We start from the raw sequence: 20150 nt of genomic DNA on the forward strand, positions 1-20150 counted from the left end.
ATAGTTTTGTGATTTAAGGGTGTTTATTTAAGTGCTAAATAGTGGAGGGGGTTGTAAAATGGTCAGGGGTGATGGTGGAAGAATGTCCATGGCAGAGTCCAGTCTATTAGTCTCACAGGTGCATTGTCCAAAGGGGCATAGGAAGTGGTGCTGGGGCAGTTTAAGGATGGACAGGGTGACAAAGTGGGACAGAAGGATGACAATCAGGGTGGTTTCATTTCTTGGGGGGGTCTTGGCATTGTTCTCTGTCTTTGTCCTGGATCTCAGGGACCTCTTGCGGGGTGGTTCTCCATCTGCAGGGGGTGGGGTGCTGGCGTGGTGGTCCTGTTGCGGTGCCTCCAGTTCACTAGCACCGGTGGAGGTGGTGGGCAGTTAATCGTCCAGGCTAGTGTAAGGGGCCCCTTGTTGTGCCACAGTGTCCCTCCTGGTGTTGACGAGTTCCTTCAGCACCCCTACAATGGTGCCCAGGGTGGAATTGATTGACTTGAGTTACTCCCTGAACCCCAAATACAGTTCCTCCTGGAGCCGCTGGGTCTCCTGAAACTTTGCCAGTACCGTTGCCATCGTCTCCTGGGAATGGTGATAGGCTCCCATGATGTTGGAGAGGGCCTCGTGGAGAGTGGGTTCCCTAGGCCTGTCCTCCCCCTGTCGCACAGCAGCCCTCCCAGTTCTCCTGTTTCCCTGGGCCTCTGTCTCCTGAACCGTGTGCCCACTGCCACTGCCCCCAGGTCCCTGGTGTTGTTGGAGTGGTAGGTTATCCTGGGTTCCCTGTAGTGGTGGGCACACTGCTGATTGACGTGTCCTGGGGACAGAGGTATGGACCCGCTGGGTGGGTGCTGTGCTGGTGTTTCCAGTGGGGGGAGCCTGTGTGGCGGCCTGTGCCAGTGTGAGGGGAACCGACTGTACCGAGGTCCCAGATGGGCCGGGCTGGTCATCTAGATCCAGTTGGACAGAGCTGCTGCCATCACTGTGGGCCTCTTCTGTGGGTGGAGTGGACATGTCTGGACCCTCCTGTCCGGTGACTTTTGGGAGGGGTTCTGCAGGCATAATTATTGGATCGGTGTGTGCCATGGTGTGTAATGGGTGGGTGACCCTGTAGCCCAGTACTATCATTCCTGTGTAAGACCTTGTGTGATAATGGTTTAGGGGGGTGTATGGGTAGGTGCAGTGGCCATGCTTTGGTGATGGGTGTCCATGCTTTGGTGTTACATGCAGGGCTTAGGTTTGGGATGTGTGGTTTGTGATATAGGGAAATACGTGAGGAGTTGGAGTGATGGGGGTGAGGGCGAGAGTGGGGGTATGTGATAGCATGCAGGTGGGTGGGGGATGAAGTAATGGAAGATTTGACTTACCAGAGTCCATTCCTCCAGCTACTCCTGCGAGGCCCTCAGGATGCAGTATAGCCAAGACCTGCTCCTCCCATGTTGTTAGTTGTGGGGGAGGAGGTTGGGGTCTTCCGCCAGTCCTCTGTACCGCAATGTGGTGTCTTGAGACCACGGAACGCACCTTTCCCCGTAGGTCATTCCACCTCTTCCTGATGTCATCCCGTGTTCTCGGGTGCTGTCCCACTGCGTTGACCCTGTCCATGATTCTGTGCCATAGCTCTATCTTCCTAGCTATGGTGGTGTGTGGCACCTATGATCCGAATAGCTGTGGCTCTACCTGGATGATTTCCTCCACCATGACCCTGAGCTCCTCCTCGGAGAACCTGGGGTGTCTTTGCGGGGCCATGGGGCATTGTGGGTGATGTGTGGGGTGGGGTGTATTGTGATGTGTGGGGTGATATTTAGAGGTGTGTTATGTGAGGTGCATGGATGTTGTGTGAGTGATGGTGTAGGGTGCCTGTGGATGCTATTGTTCTTTCAGGTGGTGTCTCTCTCTGGCCTTCTGTCGCAATTGTGAGCATAAGGGTTTGTGGGTGATGTGGGTATGTGTTTTATATTTTATTGGGTGTGTTGGAGTGGTGTGTGTATGTGTATCAGGTGTGTGTATTTGTAATTGTCCAATGTGGTTGTGGTTTGTAAATGTGTGTGTATTTTGAGCGCGGCGGTGTGTACCGCAATGGAATACCACGGTTGAAAGATCACCGTGTGGATTCGTGGGTTGTGATAGTGTGGGCGTATTCCTGTAGGCGTGACGGTGTTGGTTTTGTTATTGCCAGTTTATCACTGACCTTTGGTGTGGCGGACTTGTGTGGGTGTCTGGATTTTGGCGGATTCCGAGCTGTGGGTCATAATGACCGTGGCGGAATTCTGTGGCCGCGGCAGTGTGTTGGCGGTCTTCTGCACGGTTGTAAGCAGCTTTTACCGCCAATGTTCTAATGACCCCCTAAGTGTCTAGTAGAGCATAAAACTGAAAGGAGAGGTTTTCTCACAGCTGTGTCGCTGAGCTTGCACTGAGATGTGGACTGAGGAATGGGTGCAGGGTATGCTGTCTACCTCCTCCAGATAATCCTGGTGTGGTGGAAGCAGGTCCATCCAAGTTATTGCTAATAGATCAGATCTCCCAAGGCACTTCAGGTTCGGGAATTATCAGAGAATGGATTCTAAGATGGCTACTATTTTTAGGTACTCCACACATCACATGCCAACCCATGGATTCTGGTGCATTCTCAAATTTACAAAGAGATGCATACCTGGGAATACATAAAATGGTATGCCTCCTAGACACAGGTGTAACAAGGAAAAATATATTTTCTGCATCACACATAGAAAAAGCAAAATGACTTTAAGGATTGTTTGGAGGAAGGTGTTTCTTCCTGCACAAAAACAATCCTGCTCATAACACAGGCACCCTTGCACCATGGTGCAAGTAGGTAGCAAACCTATGTCATATCTTTGTAAAAATGTTGCATTTCTGATGTCTCCCTTTCACGCACTGCAGCACTGCAAGTTGCCTTGCTGCGCTGTGTTGAGTTGCATGAAAGTGCATGAAGTTATTAAAAACTGTTTATTATATTCAGAAGGCTGCCTACGTAGTTCTGTGGCAAATTTTAAGTTTTCATCAGATGGCACAAAAGAACGATGATAAAGCAAACAGTAATATCTAGATGGTGGCAACTAAAGATTCCTTGCACCTCATACAAACTGAGGCCCATTTTAACAAGTCGCTGATGAGTCACAAATTTTGTCACATCTGAAGCGTAGGCTGCTGACCTATATCTACAAGGCCACGTGAAGCCATTGTGCGTGGCTTTACATGGTCTTGTAGATATGGAGTAAGGCAATGCAGCGCAAGTCACTGCATTGCCTTACTTTGTGTCGGGGAGGCGTTTCCATGGGTGTCGTGTGCGTGTCCCCATACAACACCAATGTATTTTGACTCATTCCCAGATTTACAAGGTTTTGTGAACCTGAGAATGTATCAAAACCCTATGCCACCCCTGCGGTAGCATAGAAGTGACACAACAGCGAGAAATATCTTTATTTCTCCCCATTTTTTCTCTTTCTATGTGTGTTGCATTTGCAGCATCATAGAAAGAGGAAAACTCCTCTTGGGATTGTTTTTGTGCAGGAAGGTTCCCCTTCTTGCACAAAAACAATCATCCATGCAATGCAGGCACCCTTGCGCCATGGTGCAAGGGTGCCGGTGTTGGCACATGGGAGCAATTTGTGCGCCGGCTCAGGGGAAAAGGACAGGAATGCACTGTTTCTTATTGTAGGAAGGTAACCTCTTTTTTAGCCTTGTTACCCCCACTTTTGACCTGTTTGTGAGTATATGTCAGGGTGTTTTCACTGTCTCACTGGGATCCTGCTAGCCAGGGCCCAGTGCTCATAGTGATAACCCTATGTTGTCAGTGTGTTTGTTATGTGTCACTGGGATCATGCTAGCCAGGACGCCAGTGCTCATAAGTTTGTGCCCTGTATGTGCTCCCTGTGTGGTGCCTAACTATATCAGTAAGGCTCTGCTAACCAGAACCTCAGTGTTTATGCTCTCTCTGCTTTCCAAATTTGTCACTACAGGCTAGTGACTAAATTTACCAATTCACATTGGCATACTGGTACACCCATATAATCCCCTTGTATATGGTACTGAGGTACCCAGGTTATTGGGGTTCCAGGAGATCCCTATGGGCTGCAGCATTTCTTTTGCCACCCATAGGGAGCTCTGACAATTCTTACACAGGCCTGCCACTGCAGCCTGCGTGAAATAACGTCCACGTTATTTCACAGCCATTTACCACAGCACATAAGTAACTTATAAGTCACCTATATGTCTAACCTTCACCTGGTGAAGGTTTGGTGCAAAGCTACTTAGTGTGTGGGCACCCTGGCACTAGCCAAGGTGCCCCCACATTGTTCAGGGCAAATTCCCCGGACTTTGTGAGTGCGGGGACACCATTACACGTATGCACTATACATAGGTCATTACCTATGTATAGCGTCCCAATGGTAACTCCGAACATGGCCATGTAACATGTCTAAGATCATGGAATTGTCACCCCAATACCCTTCTGGTGTTGGGGGGACAATTCCATGATTCCCCCGGGTCTCTAGCACAGAGCCCCGGTACTGCCAAACTGCCTTTCTGGGGTCTCCACTGCAGCTGCTGGTGCTGCCAACCCCTCAGACAGGTTTCTGCCCTCCTGGGGTCCAGGCAGCCCTGGCCCAGGAAGGCAGAACAAAGGATTTCCTCTGAGCGAGGGTGTTACACCCTCTCCTTTTGAAAATAGGTGTGAAGGGCTGGGGAGGAGTAGCCTCCCCCAGCCTCAGGAAATGCTTTGATGAGCACAGATGGTGCCCATCTCTGCATAAGCCAGTCTACACCGGTTCAGGGATCCCCCAGCCCTGCTCTGGCGCAAAACTGGACAAAGGAAAGGGGAGTGATAACTCCCCTGACCAGTACCTCCCAGGGGAGGTGCCCAGAGCTCCTCCAGTGTGTCCCAGACCTCTGCCATCTTGGAAACTGAGGTGTTGGGGGCACACTGGACTGCTCTGAGTGACCAGTGCCAGCAGGTGACGTCAGAGGCTCCTTCTGATAGGCTCTTACCTCTCTTGGAAGTCAATCCTCCTAACTTGGTAGCCAAACCTCCTTTTCTGGCTATTTAGGGTCTCTGCTTTGGGGAATTGTTCAGATAACGAATGCAAGAGCTCACCAGAGTTCCTCTGCATCTCCCTCTTCACCTTCTTACAAAGGATCAACCGCTGACTTCTCCAGGATGCCTGCAAAACCGCAACAAAGTAGCAAGACAACTACCAGTAACATTGTAGCGCCTAATCCTTCCGGCTTTCTCGACTGTTCCCAGGTGGTGCATGCTCTGGAGGTAGCCTGCCTTCACCCTGCACCAGAAGCTCTGAAGAAATCTCCCGTGGGTTGACGGAATCTTCCCCCTGCTAACGCAGGCACCAAAAGACTGCATCACTGGTCCTCTGGGTCACCTCTCATCCTGACGAGCGTGGTCCCTGGAACACAGCAACTCTGTCCAAGTGACTCCCATAGTCCAGTGACTCTTCAGTCCAAGTTTGGTGGGGGTAAGTCCTTGCCTCCCCACGCTAGACTGCAAAGCTGTGTACTGCGTGATTTGCCGCTGCTCCGGCTCCTGTGCACTCTTCCAGGATTTCCTTCCTGCACAGCCTAGCCCCTCCCCAGCACTTCATCCTGCAGTGCACAACCTTCTGAGTTGTCCTCCGACGTCGTGGGACCCCCTTTTGTAACTTCACGTGGACTCCGGTTCACTCTTCTTCCAAGTGCCTGTTGGGGTACTTCTGCGGGTGCTGCCTGCTTCTGTGAGGGCTCTCTGAGTTGCTGAGCGCCCCCTCAGTCTCCTCCTCCAAAAGGCGACATCCTGGTCCTTCCTGGTCCTCAGCAGCACCCAAAAACCTCTACAGCGACCCTTGCAGCTATCCAGGCTTGTTTGCAGTATTTTTGCATGGGAACACCTCTGCAAGCTTCATCGCGATGTGGGACATCCATCTTCCAAAGGAGAAGTTCCTAGTCCTCTTCTTTCTTGCAGGACTCCAAGCTTCTTCCAACCAGAGGCAGCTTCCTTGCACCTTCATCCGGGGTTTCCTGGGCTCCTGCCCCCCCGGACACTGTTGCGACTATTGGACTTGGTCCCCTTGTCTTACAGGTACTCAGGTCTGGAAATCCGTTGTCAGTGCACTGCTGGTGTTTGTTCTTCCTGCAGAATCCCCCTATCCCGACTTCTGTGCTCTCTGGGCTTAGTAGGTGTACCTTTCTCCTACTTTTCAGGGTCTTGGGGTGGGGTATTTTTCTAACCCTCACTGTTTTCTTACAGTCCCAGCGACCCTCTACAAGCTCACATGGGTGTGGGGTCCATTCGTGGTTCGCATTCCACTTTTGGAGTATATGGTTTGTGTTGCCCCTATACCTATGCTTGCCTATTGCAACCTATTGTAATTCTACACTGTTTGTATTACTTTTCTTGCTCTTACTTACCTAATTTTGGTTTGTGTACATACAACTTGTGTATATTACTTACCTTCTTACTGAGGGTGCTCACTGAGATACTTTTAGCATATTGTCATAAAAATAAAGTACCTTTATTTTTAGTAACTCTGTGTATTGTGTTTTCTTATGATATTGTGCATATGATATAAGTGGTATAGTAGGAGCTTTGCATGTCTCCTAGTTCAGCCTAAGCTGCTTGGCATAGCTACCTTCTATCAGCCTAAGCTGCTAGAAACACCTCTTCTACACTAATAAGGGATAACTGGACCTGGCACAAGGTGTACGTACCTCTGGTACCCACTACAAGCCAGGCCAGCCTCCTACACTTATAGACACAGCACATTCCTGGCCTTTTGTTTTGACGCAGGGCAGCACAGCCAGAAGGTCTGCGGTGATGCCCTACGCCAAAACATTATAAATATGCCCCCGAGTTTAGCAGACCTTTCAGGATCCAAGAACTGCTCATCCACAAAAAATAACATACTATGGATGAGTTCTGACTTGAAAGTAATTTGACATTTTTCTATTAGTTGCCTTTATGTGCTGCATTTCGTGAAGTATTAGTAAAACTGCCCCAGAGTTTAGTAGGCCATTCAGGATCCAAGAACTATTGCTGTGTATGTGTTTCTACAATAAGTTGTAAGTACTCATCAGAACACATAAAAGGTGATAAAGAGAACAGTAATAGCTAGGTGATCAAAAATATTCAAATTTGATGTTACCTCCCTAGCAGTAAAGTTTCTAAAACATACATATAACATTGAAAACATCTTAAACGTACAGCCTCTGGTGTCGATTTGTCATAGAATTTAATAGAAACGTCTCCAGTGTGGCTAAAATATGCTCTCAGATACCAGTGATAGGCGTGGTGTGAAAAGAAAAAATGTTCTGCTGTAGTTCATGTTTGGAAACCTTTTCATTTTCTTGTGACATGAAAGAACAAATTAAAATTCATACCTTAATATGCAGCAGAAAATTAGCAATTTACTTCATCTGCAAACTACACAACACCCACCTCCTCCAAGATAACTGGAAATAACCAGTGCAATGAAAACAAAACTTGTGGTACCTCCAGTGTGCTTGTCAGTTTTAATCATAATTAGTTCGCAACTGATTTAGCTAACATTCATAAAAACATTTTTTTAAATAAAATGAATTCTTCAACAACAATGTAGAATCAATATGAATAAAAAGTGAAGTTCACGCATAGCACGATAACTCCACACATTGAACACTTCTACATATAAAATTTTACATATGCTTAGATAAATACCGCGGTACGTTCTTGATAAACAGTGCTTTTGAGCACTTGCTTGCGGTATTAGATCCTCAATTATGCAGGATGCAAGGAAAGCACGGCCTTCATTCTAAAACTGACCTAGCCTATTCTTCTAACAACCATCTCCTAACTCAAGGGTATTCTATCCCATTAGAAATGTTACAAAATAGTTTAGGAATGGACTAGCCTTGTATTTTTTGTAAGCAGTTTTAGATAAACTACCCTTTTTGTAAAATGAAAGGAAAGAATCTGTGAAGTCTTGGGTGCCCTTTTTTGAACAAAGGTTGACATTTAACATTTGGAATACCATCTTACATAATGAGCCCTGTCGACTTTGTCGCAAATTACCTCGTTAATACTTCATAACCAATATTGATGACAGATTTCGACCTTGCTTGCACCTCAGCCCTCTTTAAGGTATTTGACTATAAGAGCTTAGGCCACACTGACTAGTGTGCAATATTAGCTAGAGGTCAGAGTATCACGGCTGTGAAAAACAGAGCCTCGATGAGGACTTGAGTTCCGTGTGCTATTGTTATTAGAAAGCGCTAGAGGCCTCTCAATATACATATAGGCCTTCCACTGTCTTTACGACCATCCTTAGCTTTTAATCTCCAAAAAGATTTTCTGTGTTTGTGGTCAGTTATGGAAAAGTTTGTGGTCTTCTGCTATTGGATTTACGATGCTTTTGTGTTATGTCGTGGCATGGAGGTATTTGAGATTAATCAGAAAGGAGCACAAGATCTATCGCCTTGATGTATGCACTATGGACTCAAACCCTTCCCATTAATTAATCCACCGTAGTCTCATTACACATTAAAGCTCTGTGAGGGCAGCTCTGGCAGCGGTTGTTATGTATAAGGAGAAAGCTAATGCATCAAACCTGACAAATATGTTACAATTCTGAGTCTTTTTTTCTGAAACTGTAGCCTCGAAACTAGTTATCTTTCTTGCTTTGTACGAGACATGGAGGACGCAAGGCAATAATCTTATAGGTTTCATTCATAAAACGTAGGGCAAAACAGGCAGACATTTTCACCGATATGATGCGCCTGTATTACAGGGAGTGCAGAATTATTAGGCAAATGAGTATTTTGACCACATCATCCTCTTTATGCATGTTGTCTTACTCCAAGCTGTATAGGCTCGAAAGCCTACTACCAATTAAGCATATTAGGTGATGTGCATCTCTGTAATGAGAAGGGGTGTGGTCTAATGACATCAACACCCTATATCAGGTGTGCATAATTATTAGGCAACTTCCTTTCCTTTGGCAAAATGGGTCAAAAGAAGGACTTGACAGGCTCAGAAAAGTCAAAAATAGTGAGATATCTTGCAGAGGGATGCAGCACTCTTAAAATTGCAAAGCTTCTGAAGCGTGATCATCGAACAATCAAGCGTTTCATTCAAAATAGTCAACAGGGTCGCAAGAAGCGTGTGGAAAAACCAAGGCGCAAAATAACTGCCCATGAATAGAGAAAAGTCAAGCGTGCAGCTGCCACGATGCCACTTGCCACCAGTTTGGCCATATTTCAGAGCTGCAACATCACTGGAGTGCCCAAAAGCACAAGGTGTGCAATACTCAGAGACATGGCCAAGGTAAGAAAGGCTGAAAGACGACCACCACTGAACAAGACACACAAGCTGAAACGTCAAGACTGGGCCAAGAAATATCTCAAGACTGATTTTTCTAAGGTTTTATGGACTGATGAAATGAGAGTGAGTCTTGATGGGCCAGATGGATGGGCCCGTGGCTGGATTGGTAAAGGGCAGAGAGCTCCAGTCCGACTCAGAAGCCAGCAAGGTGGAGGTGGAGTACTGGTTTGGGCTGGTGTCATCAAAGATGAGCTTGTGGGGCCTTTTCGGGTTGAGGATGGAGTCAAGCTCAACTCCCAGTCCTACTGCCAGTTCCTGGAAGACACCTTCTTCAAGCAGTGGTACAGGAAGAAGTCTGCATCCTTCAAGAAAAACATGATTTTCATGCAGGACAATGCTCCATCACACGCGTCCAAGTACTCCACAGCGTGGCTGGCAAGAAAGGGTATAAAAGAAGGAAATCTAATGACATGGCCTCCTTGTTCACCTGATCTGAACCCCATTGAGAACCTGTGGTCCATCATCAAATGTGAGATTTACAAGGAGGGAAAACAGTACACCTCTCTGAACAGTGTCTGGGAGGCTGTGGTTGCTGCTGCACGCAATGTTGATGGTGAACAGATCAAAACACTGACAGAATCCATGGATGGCAGGCTTTTGAGTGTCCTTGCAAAGAAAGGTGGCTATATTGGTCACTGATTTGTTTTTGTTTTGTTTTTGAATGTCAGAAATGTATATTTGTGAATGTTGAGATGTTATATTGGTTTCACTGGTAATGAAAAATAATTGAAATGGGTATATATTTTTTTTTGTTAAGTTGCCTAATAATTATGCACAGTGATAGTCACCTGCACACACAGATATCCCCCTAACATAGCTAAAACTAAAAACAAACTAAAAACTACTTCCAAAAATATTCAGTTTTGATATTAATTAGTTTTTTGGGTTCATTGAGAACATGGTTGTTGTTCAATAATAAAATTAATCCTCAAAAATACAACTTGCCTAATAATTCTGCACTCCCTGTAAGGACAAATTTTCTACCTTCATATACAATGTCTAGACAACTGCTGAAAAACAACACTAGTATTTTTCGAGCACATGTATAAAATTAACAAATTAGGAATTCCCTTCAAGTGGAACGGAATATACAGTCAAATGTTAAGCCGATATTCTTTTCTACATTTCGCTTTCTGTTTTTTTTGCTTCTCCTAGAGAAAATATTTTTCATATGTAGAACCCTTCTCCAATGCTCCACAAATAAATTTGAAAGTGTTCACTTCACATCTCTATTTTGGAAATGCGCGTACCCCCAGCAATTGACAGCATTGTTTCCACAATGGAAAGCTAGCTGCAAGAGGTACATGTCTACATTTGACATTATTAGATCATGTGGGAATACTACGTGCAAGTGCGCAGGTGTGGACTCGCGCACATATTGTGTTGTACACTAGACTGACAAGGAAAACGTGGCTTCAGGGCTATATGTGTAGACTGACTGCTGCAACTTTCAAAACCTACAGGTAAATCTTAAAAAAAACATTTTTGGCAGGAAGGAACCCGACTTTTAAATATTAAGTAAGACATTCCTAAGTAGGCCTTGTTGCTGGCAAGGTAGGGTGTCAAGGGTTAGCACACACAAAAGTGTGAGTATAGCAGTTAAAAAGGGGTTCATAGAAACACTTCTGATATAGAGCTGTTCCATGGTAATATGGGACCAACATACCAGAATGCAAAGGTACGGCCACCAGAACTACAAATAATTCAGTATATAAAAATCAAAGTGCCTTACAGCCTTGAGATGACTACCAGAGGATAGTACTTAAATATCAACTCCCCCAAAAAATTTGATTATATTATTGTGATCAAAATCTTGTAACTCCAAGAATGAAAATAGTAAATTAAAATACAATGAGTCAAATGTGATAAATTACTGTTGGCATGGTCCTACAGTGACTGGTCCCCAAAAAGAATTCTCGCTACAGAGTTGTAACTGTTTCTATGAGAAAAACTAGAAGTAGGCATAACTCATGGAGTTTCACTCTGCGTAATTCCACGGAGTTACAAAAAAACTCTGCAGGATTCTGTGGAATTCTGCAAACAAGTCCTCACTCTTCTCGCACTGCTATTAAGCACCTGTAGTGTGAGAGCATTCATAATTGGCATGAATGGCACCAATTGTTGGACAAGAGCCCATGGCCATTCAAGTAATTTTGCTGCAGCAAATCTACTTGAACAGCAGTCCTTTGACCGCTGCCGTTTGGGAATGCCGGTGACTGCTCACATTTGAAAATCATGCTAAGGGATGGCAAATTTCACTTGCACTCTCCAGCTCGCATTTTCTGGAGCCTCGTGGGAGAGAAATTCTGCTACGCGGGGGGATTGGCAGAATTTAGCCAGAACTCTGTGTTAAAGAGTAATATGAAGTGGCCAAAATTCCACCAATTCTGAGGACAGAACAGAGGCCCTCCTTACAACTCTGGTGGTTGGTGTTAAAGCGGTAGTAATATCGCCAACAGGCCGGCGGTAAAAAAAATCAGATCACGACCATGGCGGAAACCGCCACCATAGACAGCCACTTTAACACTCTGACCGCCACGGCGTAGAAACAAACACCGCAGCAGTAACCGCCAACAGACTGTCGGAAGACAAGGTTCCGCCCACTGTATTACAAGAGGCCTATCTGCCACCTTTTCCGGGGTGGTACCAACGACATCAAAAGCACAGCGAAAACAGTCTGTGGAACAGAATCCACTCACCTTTCAACACCCAAGGAGGACCCAGGATGCCATCGAGCCCGAGTTACAGGTCCTGTCCGTGTTGCTGTAACTCCTCTTGTATCAGGAGCATCAAAGACCCTGGTGACACCACGGTGAGTACTGCACCTAGCACACAGGGGAGGGGGAGGGAAAAGAGAGTGACACACGCACGCAACCGCAACATCCCCACCCCCACCCTCACCCACAACACCATACACACAAATACATGCAGCAACATTACATATACACCCCGTCACCTCCTGGAAGAACGCAAGGACAAAAGGAAATGATCGTAACAAGTGTAATCATTGAAAAATCAGATAGGCCAAATTAAAATATCAGTATATACAAATATGTACACCAACTACACAAGTCTGGATATGAATGACATCATTGTCCATGGATCTGTGTCCCAAAATGCATGGGCGAAGCCCACACAAGATAACTGACTCGAAACGGAGAGAACACTGCAGGGGCATCAGATGGAAAATAAACAGGCACCTCAGGGGGAGGGGGGCACCTCAGCTGGATGAACGGACGACGCCACTGCTCCACTATAGGGCTCCATGCCCACAGTTTGGTCCTGGGGAGTGCAAAGCCACAGTCTCTCAAGTCTCTCCAGTGGGTGGTTTGCCCACTGCTTCATCCTGGGGAGTGCAAAGCCACAGTCTCTCAAGTATCTCCAGTGGGTTGTTTGCCCACTGCTTCATTCCAGGGAGTGCAAAGCCACAGTCTCTCAAGTCTCTTCAGTGGGTGGTTTGCCCACTGCTTCATCCTGGGGAGTGCAAAGCCACAGTCTCTCAAGTCTCTCCAGTGGGTGGTTTGCCCACTGCTTCATCCTGGGGAATGCAAAGCCACAGTCTCTCAAGTGGATGTGATTTTTCACTGGTTCTGGAGGGGGCATTGTGCCCAGAGTGCTTCATCCTTCCAAGGACAGAGGTAGTGGATGTGATTCTCCTCTGGTTCTGGAGGAGGCATTGTGCCTAGAGTGCTTCATCCTGCCAAGGATTAGGTGAGTGGATGTGATTTTCCACTGGTTCTGGAGGGGTTATTGTGCCCAGAGTGCTTCACATGCAGTGTGGCAGGTCCCATTCCCTCACTTGGGTGTGTGTGCCACGAGATTGCCTGGGAACGGGTACCATGATACTCCATGGAGGGAGAGACACACTCCACCCTGCTGCGACTACGCCTGCCACCTGCAGGTACAAACAGTGCTGGGAGTCGTGCCTCATGTACACTGTGCAGGGTCCAGGACGTCTCCTGCAGCCTTGGATGGCTGCCCAATAGGGATGATAGCCATGTCAGCTGTGGTGGCACTGTCTGAGCACGTCGCAGGGCTGGTGGTGGTGGTTGCGGCGGTGTCTGTGGCAGTGTCTGCGGCGGAGGTGCTGGCGGTGGTGCCCTAATAGAGGGCACCTTCGGCCTCCTGAAGGCTAGATTCCGGTGCCTCCACGAAGAAGGTGTGCCAGATCATCGTGGCATGCTGTATGTTGCACAACCTGGCTTTGCGATGCCAGGTGCCTTTTCTGCAGGAGGATGGGCCTGATGGTGGTCTTGTGGAAGCTGTGGAGCCTGTGGACAGTGAAGAAGACGAGGCAGAAGAAGAAGATGTAGACAACCATGACAACATCATCATGCAATACTTCCAGTGAGACAAAGGGAAGAGGATGGCACTGCTTCCCACATCTCATACTATTGTAGGACCTAGCATAAATGTGCCTTTTTACCTCTGTGTATGGACCCTGACTTGTCACTTTGGCTTTCCATTTCACAGATCTAGGTCTCACTTTGTGCCCTCTGCTATGTTTACTGCTGGCCAACAACTGTGTAACATTGGTATGTGAACAAGTATATTGACATTACTATATTTCCGAGAGGTTGCAATTGCACATTTGTGAAAGCAGACTGACTCCAGATTGATTTGTGATTCAAGGGTGTTTATTTCTGTGCTAATAAGTGGAGGGGGGTGTGCAATGGGCTGTGGTGATGGTGGAGGAATGTCCAGGGTTGAGTCCAGTCTCTTGGTCTCACAGGTGCATTGTCCAATGAGGCATCGGAAGGGGAGCAATGGCAGTTTAAGGTGGACAAGGTGACAAAGTGGGACAGAAGGGTAGCATTCTGGAGGGTCTTATTTCCTGTCGGGGGTCTTGACAATGTTCTCTGTCTTGTTCCTGGATCTCAGGGACCGTTTGCGGGGTGGTTCTCCTTCTGCAGGGGGTGGGGTGCTGGTGGCCTGTTGTTCATGTGGCGGTGCCTCCTGTCCACTAGCGCCAGCGGAGGTGGAGGGCTGTTCATCGTCCTGGCTAGTGTCAGGGGCCCGTTTGTTTGCCACTGTGTCCTTCATGGTGTTGACAAGGTCTGCCAGCACCCCTGCAATGGTGACCAGGGTGGTGTTAATAGACTTCAAGTCCTCCCTGATCCCAAGGTAGTGTTCCTCCTGCAGCCGCTGAGTCTCCTGAACGTAGCCAGTACCGTGCCCATGGTCTCCTGGAAATGGTGGTATGCTCCCATGATGTTGGAGAGTGCCTCGTGGAGGGTCGGTTCCCTGGGCCTGTCCTCCCCCTGTTGCACAGCAGTCCTCCCAGCTTCCCTGTTATCCTGTGCCTCTGTCACCTGAACCGTGTGCCCACTTCCACTGACCCCAGGTCCCTGATTGTCTTGGGTTGGTTGGTTTGCCTGGGGTCCCTGTAGTGGTGAACACACTGCTGATTGATGTGTCCTGGGGACAGAGGGATGGACCCGCTGGGTGGGTGCTGTGGTGGTGTTTCCTGAGGAGGGGGGCCTGTGGTGGCTTGTGACAGTGGCAGGGGAATCGACTGTCCAGAGGTCCCCGATGGGCCGGGCTGGTCATCTTGATCCAGGCGTGCAGAGCTGCTGTCATCACTGTGGGCCTCTTCTGTGGGGGGACTGAATATGTCTGGCACCTCATGTCCGGTGAAGTTGGGTATGGGTCCGGTTGGGGTGTAAATCCACAGTTTTAGTATCTGTGTGTGTCATCTTGTGCATTGGGTGAGGTACCCTGTACTCCTGTGCTTGCATTATTATGTTTGCCCTTTTTATGATACTTGTTTTGAGGTCTGTGTGGGTATCTGTACTAGACATGCTTTGGTGATGGGGGTCCATGCATAGGTGTTGCATGCAGGGCCTTAGTATTGGGATGTGTGGGTTGTGATAGTGGGGCATATGTGAGGTGTTGGAGTGATGGGGGTGACGGTGAGGGTGGGGGTATGTGATGGCATGCAGGTGGGGTGGGGGATATGGTACATAGGATATGACTTACCAGAGTCCAGTCCTCCTGCTACTCCTGCCAGGCCCTCAGGATGCAGTATTGCCAAGACTTGCTTCTCCCATGTTAGTTGTAGGGGAGGAGGTGGGGGTCCACTGCCAGTCCTTTGTACAGCAATCTGGTGTCTGGATACCACGGAACACACCTTCCCCCGTAGGTCGTTCCACCTCTTCCTGATGTCATCCCATGTTCTTGGATGCTGTCCCACTGCGTTGACCCTATCAACGATTCTCCGCCATAGCTCATCTTCCTAGCAATGGAGGTGTGCTGCCCCTGTGATCCGAAAAGCTGTGGCTTTACCCGGATGATTTCCTCCCCCATGACCCTGAGCTCCTCCTCTGAAAACCTGGGGTGTCTTTGAGGTGCCATGATGTTGTGTGGGTGATGTGTGAGGTGTTGTTTATTGTGCTGTGTGATGTGTTGGTGTGTTCTTTGAGGTGCGTGGATGTTGTATGAGTGATGGTGTTGTGTGCCTGTGGATGCTGGTTTTGTGTTTCCTATTCTCTCTCTCTCTCAGCTTTTTAAAAACAAATTCGTTGTAAGGGTTTGTGGGTAATGTGGGTGTGTGTTTTATGGTGGTGTGAGTGTGTGGTGTGTGTATGTGTATCAGGTGTGTGTATTTGGAATTCTCCAATGTGGTTGTGTTTTGTAAATGTGTGTGCATTTTGAGCGCAGCGGTGTGTACCGCCAATGGATTACCGCGGTTGAAAGACCGCTGCGTTGATTCGTGGGTCGTGATAGTGTGGGCGTATTCTTGTTGGCGTGACGGTGTAGGTTTTGGTATCGCCAGTTTATCACTGACCTTTGGTGGGGCGGACTTGTGTGGGTGTCTGTATTGTGGTGAATTCCGAGATGTGGGTCATAAGACCTGTAGCGGAATTCCGCCACGGTATGTTGGTGGCCTTCAGCATGGGGGAAAGCGTGATATACCTCCAGGGTTGTAATGAGGGCCAGAATGTTTTGCTCTCTACTAAGAAAAACTAAAGTAGAATTAAAATATTATTTTTGGTAATTTTGGTTTGGAAAGAAAATTCAGAATCCATTCACGCACTGTTTCTAATATTTATTAAAAATCCAATTGATTTGTTAAGGTGGATTTGTGACAAATATGAAGAAAAGGTAACTTTTCAAAATGAGACTTTGCTTGCCTGAAGTTCCAGTAGGCATATTAACATTAGCCTGCCCGCAGCTGCCCTGCCTCTCTGTGCTTTCCCATTGATGAAGTTTGAAAACTGCTGCAAGAGTGAAAACAATGGCTTGGGCCTTTTAGTAGGAAGGCCTGGGTGTGAGGTAGGTGCATCATCCTCTCTCAGGAAAGGAAGCTGGGGAGATACCTGGAACTTTTTTTTACTTGAATGGGATGAGGGTGAAGCCTGGGTATTCAGGTTAATGGTAAAGTGTGACCTGGGGAAGTTGGGCCTGGGCCAACTGTAGCCAGCCTGGCTCCATCACAGAGGGATGCAGAGCTGATCTTAGTACCAGTTTCGTGGGGTGGAGGAGGAGGGGACTGGTTATTTCCCTTGACATACCGCCCTGGGTGGACCACTGGGGAAATAATGTTCTGACATCTCGATTTTCCCCAAGTTAATGCAATGTGAGATAGTCTGGAGTAGGGCAAACAGGATGTACTGCAAAAGGGGGAAGGTTTGCCCTCGCGAACTTTTTCCAATTTGTTAGGGAGTGGCCAGGAGTCATCCCCCCACTAGCAAGTTAACTATACAAAAATGGCAACCCACGCCGAGCTCCTCAGAACACCTCTGGATCTGTGGAAGAATAGGAATTAAGTGAAACTGCTGTTGATGGACCACATGGAGACCTAAAAGGCTGTGTTTGCTCCAACTTGTATCCACGACCAAGAAGTGGGCTTAAAGGGTCAAATGGCTGACCTCCTATATGGATACATAGAAATTAAATATTGCAAAAGGACCTTTCTTGGCATAACCATTTGACCAGTGAAAAGTAGACATAGACTGGACTGTGTGATGGCACCTGCAGGAGTGGATGCGGGATTTGAGGTGCTTTCCTTGAGGTCCTCGGAGCCTTGGAAGTGACAGGAAGGAATTATTCCAGAAATTAGGAAAAGAATGGGTCTCAGAAGAATGTTCAACTTTCATATCTCCCGAGGACCATGACCTACCACCAAAGCTGCAAACTCAGCTGGGGGTCTCCCTTGAAGCTTTTTGCCACCTGAAAGAGAACTTCATCAAATCCACTCAGCAAAGGTATCCAACTTCATTGTGACCTATCCAACTGTAGCTTCCAGACTTGTCTCACTGGAAGTTTAGAGGCCCAAACAAAAAGACTAGGGGCCTCATTGTGAGTTCAGTTGGCTGGATAAACCTCCTTGCCGTCCCATTACAACTTTCCAGCTGGGTTGAAGGGCAGAAACCAAGGTTTACGCCCGTCACCTCAGTGGGAAAGTGCCAGCAGCATTGTCGCCGGCTCGTAACCGAGCAGGTGGCAATGCTGCCACAGCATTGGGTCACCGGCACACTAGAAATGCTCACTGTCTGCAAAGCAGACAGTGAGCATTGCAAGGGTGCTGGGCAGAGGGACCCCTGCACTGCCCATGCCAAGTGCATGGGCAATGCATGAGCCCTCCTGTGGCCCCCTGCACCTGTTCTACACCAGCATTTTCATGGCGGTGATATCACCATAAAAAGGCTAGTGGAGAACCAGGTTGATCTCAGCAGGGTGGCGCTGCATGAAGCGTAGCCCTGGCTGATTCTGACCTCCGCCACTTTCAGCTCGTTGGGATCACTGATCCTGGTGGAGACTGCAGTATACTGATGGTCTGACCACCAGGGTCATAATGTGTTCGGTCAGACCGCAACAGCAGCAGCGGTCCTGACTGCCACCATGATGCTGGCGGTCTCAAGACCACCAGCCTCGTAATAAGGCCCTCTGCCTCAATGTAGAAAACGACTGGACAAATTGGACAAAGTATCTGGACAACAAGAGGACCTGGACAGAAGTGAAATTAGAATTTTAACACACTGTGCTTCCCCATCCAAAGCAATAGCTTCAGGTATACCTTTGCCAATGGGTACCTGGCTTCAAGTGGACCTTATCAGATACAGCCTTCAATCTTTCCATGCTGGGTGATAACAACTTCCATTAAAATAACTAAGTCAGAAATCAAAAAGGATTAACTTTTTGAAACTGTGGATCTGCTTCACAAACTGCATTTCGTAGGATGTAAATTAGTGCTACATAAATAATACTTACAACAAAATGCAATTCACAAAGGTGAAAACCTTCACATTTCCCCTATTTTCAAAGGAGAAATGTTCCCACATGTAAGTTTACATTTAAGTAGTAAAGGTAGGAGGGAATAAAGGAGTGGTGATAAATGGAGACTATCTACTACTAAATGGGAGAGGATTAAGGAGAGATAAGGAGGGATTTAGAGAGGTTATGGAGGGATAATACAAACATCCACGCGCAGAAGAGGAAGACCATTGCTTTTACAAACTATCATTCAAACGTTACTAGCACCCTAAAGATGACAAAACAGTAGTAAATGCATTTAAGCCAAAGCAGCGGTCCGGCCTCCACATTACAACCATGTCAGAGCCACCATGGTCTGACCATTGGCACTTCTAGGTTTCGGGCAGCTGGCAGCTGGCAGCCTGGCAGTGCCGGTGGTCTCAGTCCACCAGGGCAGCACTGCAAGAAGCGCTGCCCTAGGGATTATGAGTCCCCTTTCCGCCAGTCTTTGCATGGCGGTGCCACTGCCATGCAAAGGCTGGTGGAAAGGGGGAGCCTGGGACCCCATGGGGACGCCATGGGGACCCCTGCACTTCCCATGGACTTTGCATGCGCAGTGCAGGGGCCCCAATGGAGAGTCTGATCACACTCTGCACTGCCTGATTTACAGGCAGTGAAAAGCACGATGAGTGCTGTTGCACCCAGTGCACTGCAACATTGCTGCTGGCTCGATTACAAGCCGGCTTCAATGTTGTGGTGTGTTTCCTGCCGGCCCAGAAGGAAACACATAATAGGTACCGCAGAAGTTCGCCCGCATATGCGGTCATCCCGACATGGGACTTTGGCGGACAGTGTCTGTCGCCCGCCAAAGTCAAAATGAGAGCCTCAGTCTTGAAGTAAGTCTAGCAGCACACACGGCTGCTCACTGGTAATGTAACATACTCCTGCAGAAAATAATGGAGGCAATACTTAATTTAACAACCTATCGGAAATAATGTTTAAATAATTCAGGACATGAACTTTTAAACTTTGTGTATGTACATATGTTTTAGTCTTAAAATGATCTAAATTGAATCATTAAATATATAATTAGTTTGAAAATAACAGTTAACCTATTTAAAAAAAAATATTTTTAAACGTTTTTTTACAAATTAAAATGTAATTTAAATTAACACCTTTTTTATTACATTCATTCATGATTATTGAGTATAAAAGGAACACATATGTATAAGGTATTTGATTTTTTAATAATCATTTATTTTGAAAGGGTAATATGCTCTAACAGTGTATTTTATTCGTTTTATAGTGAAATAATTATTTTAATTTAGTTCACATTTATAGTTGACACTAAAATAAATAACATATTTCAAAAAATGAATAGACTTTAATAATTTTCCCTATTTTTTCCCCCAGGGAGATTTCCAGCACAGTGGCAAAGATCCCAATCAGAGTAGTGGAAATGTCCACCAAGGTGGAAAAGATCTCTACTATCTGTATGATATTTTACAGTGTAACTGCAAAATACAAGATTGACAACAGTTTATCTCTGGTGTATTTGTCTTGTAATGCTGAAAACTAAAATGCCAATAAAGTTTGTTGAAAAAAAAGA

This window comes from Pleurodeles waltl, chromosome 1_2 (genome assembly GCF_031143425.1).
Source record: "Pleurodeles waltl isolate 20211129_DDA chromosome 1_2, aPleWal1.hap1.20221129, whole genome shotgun sequence".
Lineage (NCBI taxonomy): Eukaryota > Metazoa > Chordata > Amphibia > Caudata > Salamandridae > Pleurodeles > Pleurodeles waltl.